At 42.8% G+C, this 11,546-nt stretch overlaps 1 protein-coding gene across 2 annotated transcripts in view; it reads right to left on the reverse strand.

Moving 5' to 3' along the window:
• LOC146772560 (mucosal pentraxin-like) overlaps positions 1 to 10,832 on the reverse strand; it is a 30,588-nt gene extending 19,756 nt beyond the window's left edge. The window contains exons 1-2 of one of the 2 annotated variants that reach the window (XM_085639620.1): positions 10,755 to 10,796; positions 4,719 to 4,924 (exon numbers count right to left, since the gene is read on the reverse strand). The gene's annotated coding sequence lies outside the window, so the exon portion shown is untranslated. Of the gene's footprint in view, positions 1 to 4,718; positions 4,925 to 10,754 lie in introns of both variants that reach the window. The other variant, XM_085639619.1, reaches the window with a different exon arrangement.
• Positions 10,833 to 11,546: the final 714 nt, after the last annotated feature.

Here is an 11,546-nt window from a genome sequence, read left to right on the forward strand (position 1 = left end):
GCAGTGACATTTTTCATAGTTCTGCCCTGTGCTGGCGGTATTGTTAGCACTGGCACCAGCCAGGGGGGAAATCTGCAGTGCACCGACCGAGGCCAAGGAAAGCATAAATACAGAACTCAAGAGAATGAGCAACAAAATAGCTCCAACATTCCAGCGCGATGGCTGTCTGGGTATAAATTGTCGCGAAATGTCAAGATTAGTTCCAGAGAAAGGCAAGGCCTTGGCGGGCCCGGCATTTGCCGCATTCTACGGGCAGGAGACACGGTGAGCAGCCGCTCCACTCGAACACTAACTGTATGTGTTTAAACAGCATCTTATCTAAGCCGGCCTTGGCTGCGCCGGCCTGGTTTAAAAAATTCAAATGACACAATAGTTTATTTTTAAATAAACACTCCGGGTTAGGCTGCTGGGACCTTTTTCAAGAAGTGCGAGCCGAGCAGTCAGTTGTTTCCAGGCACAGGCAGGCCTCTTTGCAAAATGGAGGGGGAAGGCGGAGATGCTATCTGTCTCCCGGTGCCGAGGCCTCATAATGGGTTTGCTGAGCACATGCAGAGGAAATAACAGGACTCGGGGGCTCGTCACGTGCCCGAGAAATTCTAACCAGATGATTGAAAAACAACATATTTTTAAAGAAGTGGAGTGCCGGTAAAGGACTCGGAGTGTAATCAAATATCCGACTTCCTTTGCAAACTGATAAGTGTAGCTTGCTTTTTAGAAAAAAACGTACATATCATGATAGTTGGTGCTTGTACTAGAATGCCCTCACTGTCTTTGGGTTGTGTTGGACAACTGTTGGTAGATATCACATATCGCAATAAATTTCCTCCGGCATTGTGCAGATATGTCTCTAAAATAATACAAAGCGCGGCCGTGAATGCAGCTGCTGCGTCCCGCTGCTCTGGGCTAACTAGTGGGAGGGGTGGGTGGAGTGTGAGAGAACACACAGCGATTCCCTTGCGGGAGTGAGCAAACATATGTTGCCAAAGCTTGCTCCCGCAAGGGAATCGCCAAACGTGCACGCATTGCCATTGAAAGCAATGCAATGTGTGCATGTTTTTGGCTGAAAAGCCGAAGCGATTTCTATAGGTCTTTTTCGTATGCAGCGCATACGCGCTACGTAGGTGAGACCTAAAAAAGGAAGACCCTCAGCAGAAAGCAATTCTGGTATTTTACTGACCTCTGCTGGTCATTTCCTATGAAGACAGTTAAATAGAGACAGTTGAACAGATAAAAAAAAGTTCCTAAGTGGAAGCAAACAAGTCCTAGGGCTGATCTCCAGAGCCCACAAAGTACATACATATATAAGTATATACTAAAGTATACATACTAAAGTATTATACTAAAGTATATACAAGAGGTCTCGATTGCTCGACAGAAAATGGATGCACAAACATTTCTATAAACCTATCAGAGGTCACTATGCAAGTTTTACGCTCACTTTTGAAAAATTAATGATGGGTCTTACTCCTTCTGTTATTAATCCATCTCCCTCTAAGCAGCTGCACTAACAGACAGGTAAAAAAAGAACACTATGAATTTGAATGCACTTTTTTAATCTTTAATCTCGCAAAGAACTCCTTTCCTTTAGAAATCTAATTTCCCTTCCTCGTTGGCAGCATTTTGCACAATCAAAAGTGCATGGAATAAAAAAACAAGCATTTGCCATGCAATAGGTCTCGCATTTACGAGAGTTTAAACTATTGACATTGTAAATGACAATGCCTTTTATTTATGTGTTGATTTTTAAAGCATAAATAAAAGGCATAGTCATTTACAATGCCAATAGCTTAAACGCTTGCCAATGCAAGACCTATTGCATTGCAAATGCTTGTTTTAATTCCTTTTTCCATTGGTGTCATTTATTTCCCACCTCCCCTCCATCCTAATCTATTTCCCACTTTCTGGTTCTCCAGCGCCGCGAGATCATACGAATGGCAATAGCGCTATGCAAATAAGATCACTCCATTACAAACAAAAAGGTAAAAAACTTTGTGATTTACAACGCCAACCGCTCTAACTTTCACAAATGTGAGACCGGTTGCATTGCAAATGCTTGTTTCTGTTTGCCCTTTAGTTAGTGTGCCCCAGCCACAAGACCCCTCGTACAGGTGTCGGGAAATAAAAGTGGAATTATTTCCCAGCGTCGGTTTTGTTTCCTCTTCAAGAAAATGTTCAAGCTTCGAGGCGGCAGTAGCTCACTGAACCATCACACATAAATCACAGCCCTGCACAAATCGTCGGTGCCCTGGGCGGCTTTTAAACTCCGGGACGCAGTCATAAATGCTATGCGGTTTCTGAGCTTAAATCGGGCTGTCAGAAGACACACTCCGTCCTCTGGAGGCCTCGGAGCGGGAGGCCTCAGTGCCTGCCTGCCCGCTCCTCGTTACCCTGCTACCAGGGCAGGCGACTGACGCCAGGCAGAACGTGAGGGCGCCACTGTTATTTCCACAGCGCATCGTTGGCATTTTATTCAGGTCTTGGACTTGCCTGGTTTGAGGCGCCCTCAAGCTGCAAAATTATGAATTTTGAATCCAGGAGACTTGGATTGTAATCCTGGCTCACATATGCCATCACTTTTTGTGATCGTCTGCATATCACCGATAGCCAACTCAGGAAAGTCAGGAACTTGCTTCCATAGCTGTGATTTCTGCATCTGGATCAAATAATCAACCTCCTTTCAGTGGCAGCCTCAAATAATCCTGTGAGTGTAAATCTTTAACTATAATAGACTTACAGGGCTGCTGGCCAGCGTAGCATTTACACATGCAGAACTTCCGCTAGGGAAAATGAATACAGACCTAATTTTCACATTTAACTCCAAGAGTTGAATACATTTCTGATAGGGAGGCCTTTCCTGTCTGGAAATGGCTGTACTTCCTTCCGCCTTTTACAGGAGTACATTTCCAGTTGTTTTCACCACTGGAAAACTATTTGGAACGGACATGAGGCTTTCCTCGATTATACAAACCTGGAGACGCTCACCTGTTTGGTTTTTGGTATTAACTCCCAGAAACGCCTTCAAACTTGCCCCTAACCCTACTTGTTGAACATCTGCATTCACAGATGTTTTGGAAGGGTAACATTCTACCGGTTGTTTTACTGTGAAACAGGATTGCTCTCAGAATGTCACATCACAATAGCAATTGGTGTTTTGTATTTCTTGTGATGTGTCTTTTACACGCTTTTTGTTTTTGCACGCTGTACCTTTTTGCCGAGTTCTGCCTCTTTCACAAGCAATCTCTTTCACTGTGCTCCTGTGTCCAGTCTTTTAGTGTTTTTTCTGACCTTTTAATGTGTTTTTTAGAGTCATTTTGTCTCCTTTCTTAGAGGGTTGTCTGCTATTAGTTAGAAATCCACTTCCTGAGACCTCAGGTGACACTTGCGTGTGAACCAGGCCTGTTGCTGCAGTGCGTGACTTCAGGGAAAACGATGTTTAACCCATAACACCTGGCGTTGCTGTTCTTCTGACAAGCACCAGAGTGGGGCGCACTAGACCAAATAGCTTGGTAGATAAATGAATTGGTCTGCTTCTAAGAGCTGTACGACATGAAGATCGCAGAGTTTGATTGAATGAGTGCTGTCGAGTTGGCTGGTGGCAGCGGATTATAAATATAATAACCAGTATCGGCCGTTTCCTTTCTCTTTGAAAGCTCAGCTGATGAGGTCGCTGCGCACTGCTGGCCGCGCGCCAGCTCACACAGTAAACGGAAGTTCTGTGAGGCTCCAAGGGAAACTCCAAAGCCTAAAAGGAGCAGAAAAAACTAAAACCAGCGCAAATAAGGTGTTTCCGAAAACGAGAGGGAACCAGGGGAATGACTGCGCTACTCTTGCGTCCTGCCCTGCACAAGAATGCCGCCCACCAAGTCCACAGCGATCCTCTGGGCTGATCGCGTGCACAACCGGAGCTTCCAGAACGGTGAGCGAGGGAAAGTGAAAGCCAGCGAGCCATACGCGGGCACATCGCCTGTCCGGGCGCGCTCATGTCCTGTCCCCCTTCAACCAAGAAACCGACAACAATAGATCTCGCCAAAGCGTTCAGCGCGCATGCGCTGCACGCTAGGCGAGACCTAAAAATTAAATGTGATGAATACTTTGAATCATAGCTGGAGCTCGTCTGTCCCTCACACTTTTTAGGTCTCGCCTAGAGAAAGCAGCACATGCGCTGCACTCGCTATTGCAAGTACCTTTTGGAATCGATTCTCCGAAAGCCTTACATGCACGCGCAGGGATGGACAAAGATGACTGCTCTCGTCATTTGTCCAAACCTAACAGCATGCGCGTGCATGTAAGGACAGTGGACAGCCCACCGCCATCTTGTTGAACACGCGTGCTTTCACTTTAAACACGTTGTGCTTTCACATTAAACGCAGTTTAAAGTGAAAGCACTCCGCCATCCCTTGTTTTTCTTCCTATCAAAATCGACAAAGTGTTTGGTAACTCATGAGAAATTCCCTTATACAAATAGCCTGTTTATTCTTCCTGATATCTATATTTTATTGTACAGCGCTACCGTTCACATTTGGGCTTATAAGGCGCTTTGTAAAACATAAAAGAGCGGAAGATTACATAGCATAACATGATATGACGCAACACAAGGCATGTTTGTTTACAGCTATACTTGTCCAACAGTAAGACACATAGACATTTTCTTTCATTTTTCACAATGCAACCTAATAAGTTCTGGACAAGACATATTTCCCTAATTACCTGTCAAGTACCTGATCTTCACGGAAACAGAATAGCTGAATGGTCCCAATGCCCGCTAACCAGTGCCTCCGTAATTGGATTTGTTCCGACGGTTGCACCAGGAAGGGGGAAAGGGGAATGGGACAGAGAAGAGACACTCCAGTCTTGCAGGTTCTCCATCAATCTCCTAGGAAGCCTTCTTCTTCTTTTAATGTACAGTTCCTGGATAGGAGAGGACCTAATGCACAGAGAGGATGAGAGAGAATTAAGTTACCTCCTACACAGCCTACTTGTTCCCTATAATTCTATTCTACACAAACCTTTCCTACCCGCTAAAGCAGGAGTCTAGATTCTCTTCATGAAGTACTATCTCTTATGTGTGTACTCTCAGGTAGAACAAGGGAAAGAACAAGATTTACAACTGGTTCACTTCTATCCTGGAACTGCTCAGTTCTAAATGGACTCTACCTGTTTGAATTGTATATTGCTTCTTTTCTTTACAAACTATATCTGGGTCTAGCTTACTTCAGCATGCCTAGAAACTCTTCATAACATTTATACAATAATATACACGTAGAGTCTATTCTCCTGGTTGAGTCTTGTAGTGACTAGAAGATCAACTGCTGGGTAGCGCTGAAGTAGTTCACTCACAAGGCTTGTACAATTCCTTTGGTAGACTGATGTGCGCAAAGGGGAATAAGGGGGCGGAGCAATAGGGAAGGAAAAAATAGGAAAAGCGCAAGGGAGGTAGCAGTTGTGTAAATCCAAGAATGCAGGAGAAGTTAGCACTCTGTTAGTGAAGCGATAGAGTCGCTCTGATTCTGCTTGGCATTCTTAAAATACTAAATAGCTTACTTGAGTGTTGTGCAGTTACTAGCACTTGGTTACTTATCAGCTTGAATGACTGCCTTCTCAGACCGGACAGTTCTGAAGCCTATAACCGTCTGAAGGCAAACGGAACGGCAGCGAAACAGCGAAACATAAGGAAATCCTTTCACTGTACCGCTACTCTTTTCACCCGATGCAGGATTCCCATTGGCTCTTTAAATGGAGATATACTCTCCCGAAGATAAGCGGCAATTGTATTTACCGCGACTTTACTCTCGCCCCGATATCTGGAGCATTGAAGGTACATGCGTACTGAAGCTCTGGTAAATTGAAGTGCGCAGCAAACAGCGCGCGCACGTCGTTTAACTAATCAAGCCTCGCGAGAATTCTATCGCTGACTAAGGGTTCAGATAACTGGGCGGCCATCTTGTAGTGTACTACAGTGAGTGAACTAAATGTCTTTCCACATACTGATTAACCGAGGCCTCACCACCAGCCTCGCCTTTTTCCTTTGGACCTTACTTCTTTTACACTGAAAAATGGAAAGTGAATTAACATGGTTCCTGACATTACCAGAACAATCTCAAATTGTGAACAGATGCTGAGAGAAATAAAAGTAATACAAAGTTGTTGCTTTTTTTACAACACAGAGGGGTGGGCAGCAAATGACATGCTGCTGTGACGCTTTAAAAAAAACTTATTAAAAGTATATATCATATCATTAATTGCAAGAAAAAATAACGTTGAGGAAGGTCCATTAAAACGTTGATGATGTTCCCATGATTGTCAGCATGAAGCGCATTATAAAACAAAACATTCCAACAGGCACTGCGCATTGACCTGATGGCGCACTATGCTTTAAAACCTCCTTGCTACACGTGATGTTGTATTGAAAATGCATTAAAGAACCCTCGTGAAGTGAGGCTCGAGCTCTCATGACGGTATTGATCATCGGCTGCTGTCTTTTAGAAATAAAACCGGCATGTTACAAAGCCAACCTTTCAAGCACTTTCCTGGCACGAGCTGGTTTCGTGTTACGTGAACAATAGCGCCCCCTGCTTTTGGACTTCGAGCGACACAAAGAACAGCACCGTGTGAAATGGAGAAGGCTGTTTTAGCTCCCTTTATTTATTTATTTATTTATTGGTGTCTTTTTGAAGGTTTTGATATTGCTCGATTGCAGAAAAGCAACGTTAGATACAAAAACGACGTAGAAAAGGGAACTAGAAAAGGAGTAAAAGTATGTGCGCACAGATGTCTAACTGTGTGTAGTATTCGCGCATGCACAAACATAAGGATAGGTGCACAGATGCTATTTGCACAGGTAGTTGTGGGTGGGATCATAAACGAATGATAAAGAACGCCTTTCCCATATACCGACTGGTTTTCATACATTTGCCATATAAAAACTTTATATCAACGACTTACACTTGGCCCCCTGCAAAGAAAAGCATGCTGCCATTTCCCAACAAACACACTGTTCTCTTTCTAATGAGCTTAGAAGTATGAGCAGGTAAACCGAGCCTGGCAGGATTCGAGCTTGTGGCTTTCAGATGACAGATATACGGCGTGTTATTTATGTTATGGTATTTACAGTTTTGTTATTTTGTGTTTTTTTACTTTGTGGTATATTATGACGTTTTATGTAATGCTGCATTATGATATGATATGTCATGTTATGTTAAGTGCATTTGAATTACAAACACCTGCCCTTAATATGAAAAGTTAGCACTCTGAGCTGTCTGAACTTAACAACAAGGATTATCTCACAAGCAGCCTGACTGCATAGATGGATGGATGAGTGGATGGATGGATGGGCACACAGACGTGTTTGTATAAAATATAAACCTAATGATAGAGTGTGAAGTCAGGTCACACTTATTTAATTACTCGGTGATGGAAGGCCCTTGGCTCACACATGTAAGACATATACGGCCTCGTTTAGTCGAGGTCTTCAATATCTGACCTATTACCTTAGACCTAATTGTTAAATTTTGAAATATACATTCGTCTGAAAAAAATACAAACGTACACAGGGGTATATTATAAAGCACGGCATTAAAATTATCGCCACTTTAGCGGCAGGAAACTGCTGCTAAAGCGGCGATAATGGGCTTGATAATATGCCCGTGAGAATTCCCATAGAAGCCCGTTGTGACACCAGAACATGGGTTTCTAGTGGAATTCTCAAGGGCATATTATCAAGCCCGCTTTAGCGGCAGAAAACTGCCGCTAAAGCGGCGATAATTTTAACGCCGTTTCTTGATAATATGCCCCACAGTCTGAAAAACATGGCAAGCTGAGATCATCATGCCAAACACACAAATTCAAACATCAACACACGCATCCAACACACACCCACGCGCAGCAGACGCCAACACACACACGCAACACACACACAAACATTCACACACACACATGTGCACTTATGAACAGAAAGTTTGAGTATAGTTTCTCTTACATTAACCCCTTACACTAACAAGTATTTTGATGAGTTTTACAGGAATAAGTGATATGATTTTTCCCTAACATACCGCCTCAGACTTACAGTGAGAGTTTGGCTAAGCCTGCCTGAACCAAATTGGAGGCTTATTTGCCATTTTAAAACTCGAAACTGCCAAAGTACTACTTAAAGAGTGTGAAATACAAAGGGAGCAGACAACATAGTCCTCATCCAGTTGCGAAAAAAACAACACATCACAAAATGTGAGGAAAGCAAAATGACTCTTAGAGTGGGTACTTTGTGAGGAAACCAAACCTTCTAATTCCAACTGATAGTTACAATAATGCATCAAACCTTTTGGCGGTTGAACAGGCGCTAATTCATAGGATATCTATATCTCTTGATATTATGTAACAGTTATATAATATCAAGATATGCATCTAGCCTATGAGTTATCGCCTGATCAACCACCAAAAAGTTTGATGAATTGGGCAACCCTGTGTCCTATTTAAATATTCTGCCGCATCAATACTATTTTGACCAGCCTATAAAAGAGAAACCCTTTGTGCGGGGTATCGTAAATCCATTACTATTTTCTGTATTTGAACTTCTCAACGGAATTTTCCACATCAGGTAAACATATTTGTGTTGGTGGTGTTCAAGTTGTCGAAAGTTATAGACTAGTAGGTAACCAATTAACTAACTAAAAAAATACATAAATCATCATAAAATGCTCGGTGATAAATGCTAGTCCCACAGGGCACACTATTGTGTGGTGGTTCATTTTTGCCAGTAGTTATTTTCATTAATAATATGTTGCACAACAAATTCAAAGACTGGAACTATAATTTATTTAAACTTCTGCCTTCTTCCTGTTGCCTTTAACAGGTGTGAATGCCAAGTTTTTTTTTAATTTGGGCCCTAACACGTCCCCTGGTTTTTATTTTAGCAGACAAATATTGATTATTAGAATGGTATAAACAGGATATAATATTTGGCGACCAAGATCCTGTTCTACAGTAGACTGAATAGTTCATTATATTGTTAAGTTAGAATATATTTCAACAAGCGGTACATACTCAATACATACACCGATTTTCACAGTTGAAGTGAACTTGGTACTGGAGAGCAATAGGCAGATGCTGTATTTTTGTTTTTTAATCCATTGCTGTTCATACTGTTCTTTTTGCTGGGTCTGGTGGCTCAGTGGACTAATGCATCCACTGCAGGGGCTTGTGTTTGACCTCATGGTCACAGGTTCAGATCCTGGTGGTTCCACTCAGCCTTTAATCCATCTGAGGTCGATAAAATGAGTACCATTGAGTTGGGTAACAATAAACGTCTGTTGTTCAGCGCCAAGAGACCTTTGGGTGAACGTGAGCTTTACAACATGTTATCTTATGTTAACTCAATATGCTATATTTTTATAAAGATTTTCAGTTCTGATTGAAGCACAATGCTTACAACGTACGATTCTCCTGAAGGGTGGCATTCTGTCGTCCTAGATCCAGTAATGGAATGAGCATCAGAGAGTGGCAGGGCAAATGGAAAATGGGATATCTTCTGTGTGTCTGTGAACTGCAAATTGTGTTCGACCTTATAGTTATAGCCAAGGCCACTGGAATGATACGATTGTGCAACTGCAGCGTTTTTTTGTATATTTATAGATTTACCACATTTGCCACATAATCTAGCATCTGCTGCATAATCTGCACATTTTAACAAAAAAAATGTTTCTTGCTCACACGGTTCAAAAGTTAGTAAAATCGCAGCATCATGTGTTGCCGCGCAGTGAAAGGCCCTTTGCAAAGGTTGACTGGTCACCTTTCTGTTTCTTATCGCTGCATTTGGTTTTTAAACTGGTACTAACGAGGTGCAACCAAGGCCCAGACAGTGTTGACAAGTTTAAAGATTACAAAATATTGAAGAAATACCTTCACAAAAAGCTCCGCATTATACTGCATAATTTGACTTTACCAGTTGCATAATTTACTCAACAATGGCGCCTAATTTGTCCTTCCCCTGATGCATAATTCCAGTGGCCCTGTTTATAGCTTCAGCATTTGCAGCAGTGTTTATCATGGATGGGTGTGTGTTTGGCACATATCATTTTAGACCGCTGACTTCAGTGCTTTGTTTTAAATGCAGTCAGCCTTGAAATGTCTTAGTGAACACAACAAAACAACAAGCATTGAAAATGCAATAGGTCTCACCTTTCATTAACATAAAGCCATTTGCTTTGCTATACAATACCATTAGCAAAGCAAATGGCTTTAACTTAATCAAAGGCGAGACCTATTGCATTTTCAATGCTTGTTGTTGTGGTTGCGGTTTTTATATAGCGCGAACTTGACCCGAAGGTATCAGAGCTCTTTACTTGAGCACCAGTTATGTTACACAAGGACACATTCATTTATGATGGGCACGTGGAGATTAAGTGATTTGCCCAGAATCATAGGATGTTGAGCCGACGCTGAGATTCAAACCTGGCTCCCCAGGTCCAAAGTAAACAGCTCTGGTCGTTAGGCCACATCTTCTCCCCACTTCCTGCGCCATCACTCTGAGCTGCCCCCACCCCCCAAAAGGTCATGAACGAGCACTTCCTGGTCACTCACGCACTACATAAGACGCTCCTCACATAGGAAGGATCACGGCAGGTACAGCGCCACCTAGCATGCCACCCTCTCACTTATGCTCCTTGACACACCACAAGAAAGTAGGAAGCGCTATTTAATGCTACTACTGAATTGGAACCAGTAACACATAGTAATTGGGCAGCGTATGTATGAAAACTTACATGTCAGATGCGAAGCAAACGTCTTCGAAAACCCACTTTCACTCAGATAGTTGTGGACTGGACAGCAGCAGCGCCACGTGCTTTATAGCCCCCATGTGAGATGCACGTGACACATATCAACCAATCCGGTTCGCCCAAGTCTCAGAGGCAGAGGGCCAAAGCTTTGGGACGTTCTGGTGTCTTGCAAGAAGGAGGTTGACAGAACGCTTGATCCGTGTAGCAATAAATGGGATTTTGATGATGTATGCACGTGTACTCAACTGTGCTGCCAGCTTAAAGGGGCACTTCTGTCAGAGTTTAAATCGTTTGCTGTCCAGGAACAATTAGCTTTCAAACCACTTTGTTTTTCTTGACCTCCATGTGCAGCAGCCTGAATCTAGGAGTGTTCCATCCTCGTCCAATTCTTGGAACTGCCTGGAGTTTTGGTCAAAAACAATTAGCAACACACAGGGAGCTCACTGGGTCTCTGTTAATGAACTGCAGATCAGCTGATTGAGCAGATAGCAGACTCCTGAGGGCACCAAGCTAATTTGTGTGTGTATCTGAGTTACTAAGGGCAGGCGGGAGCCCTTTAATGCCCTACGTCTTCTCCTTTATGTGATATTATAAACTGATTTTGTAACCACCGTCTCCATGATACGTGTTTTCCCCTATGCCATCTTAAGGATGTTTGTGTCCCATTGCAAGACATATTTTTGGGGTCCCCTGTTCTGAACTTTTTTTAATGTATTGCTCGGCATCAGCTTATTCAAGCGATCAAAATACCCCAAAAATGTTGAATTACACATTAAA

This window comes from Triturus cristatus, chromosome 12 (genome assembly GCF_964204655.1).
Source record: "Triturus cristatus chromosome 12, aTriCri1.1, whole genome shotgun sequence".
In the NCBI taxonomy this organism is placed as follows: domain Eukaryota; kingdom Metazoa; phylum Chordata; class Amphibia; order Caudata; family Salamandridae; genus Triturus; species Triturus cristatus.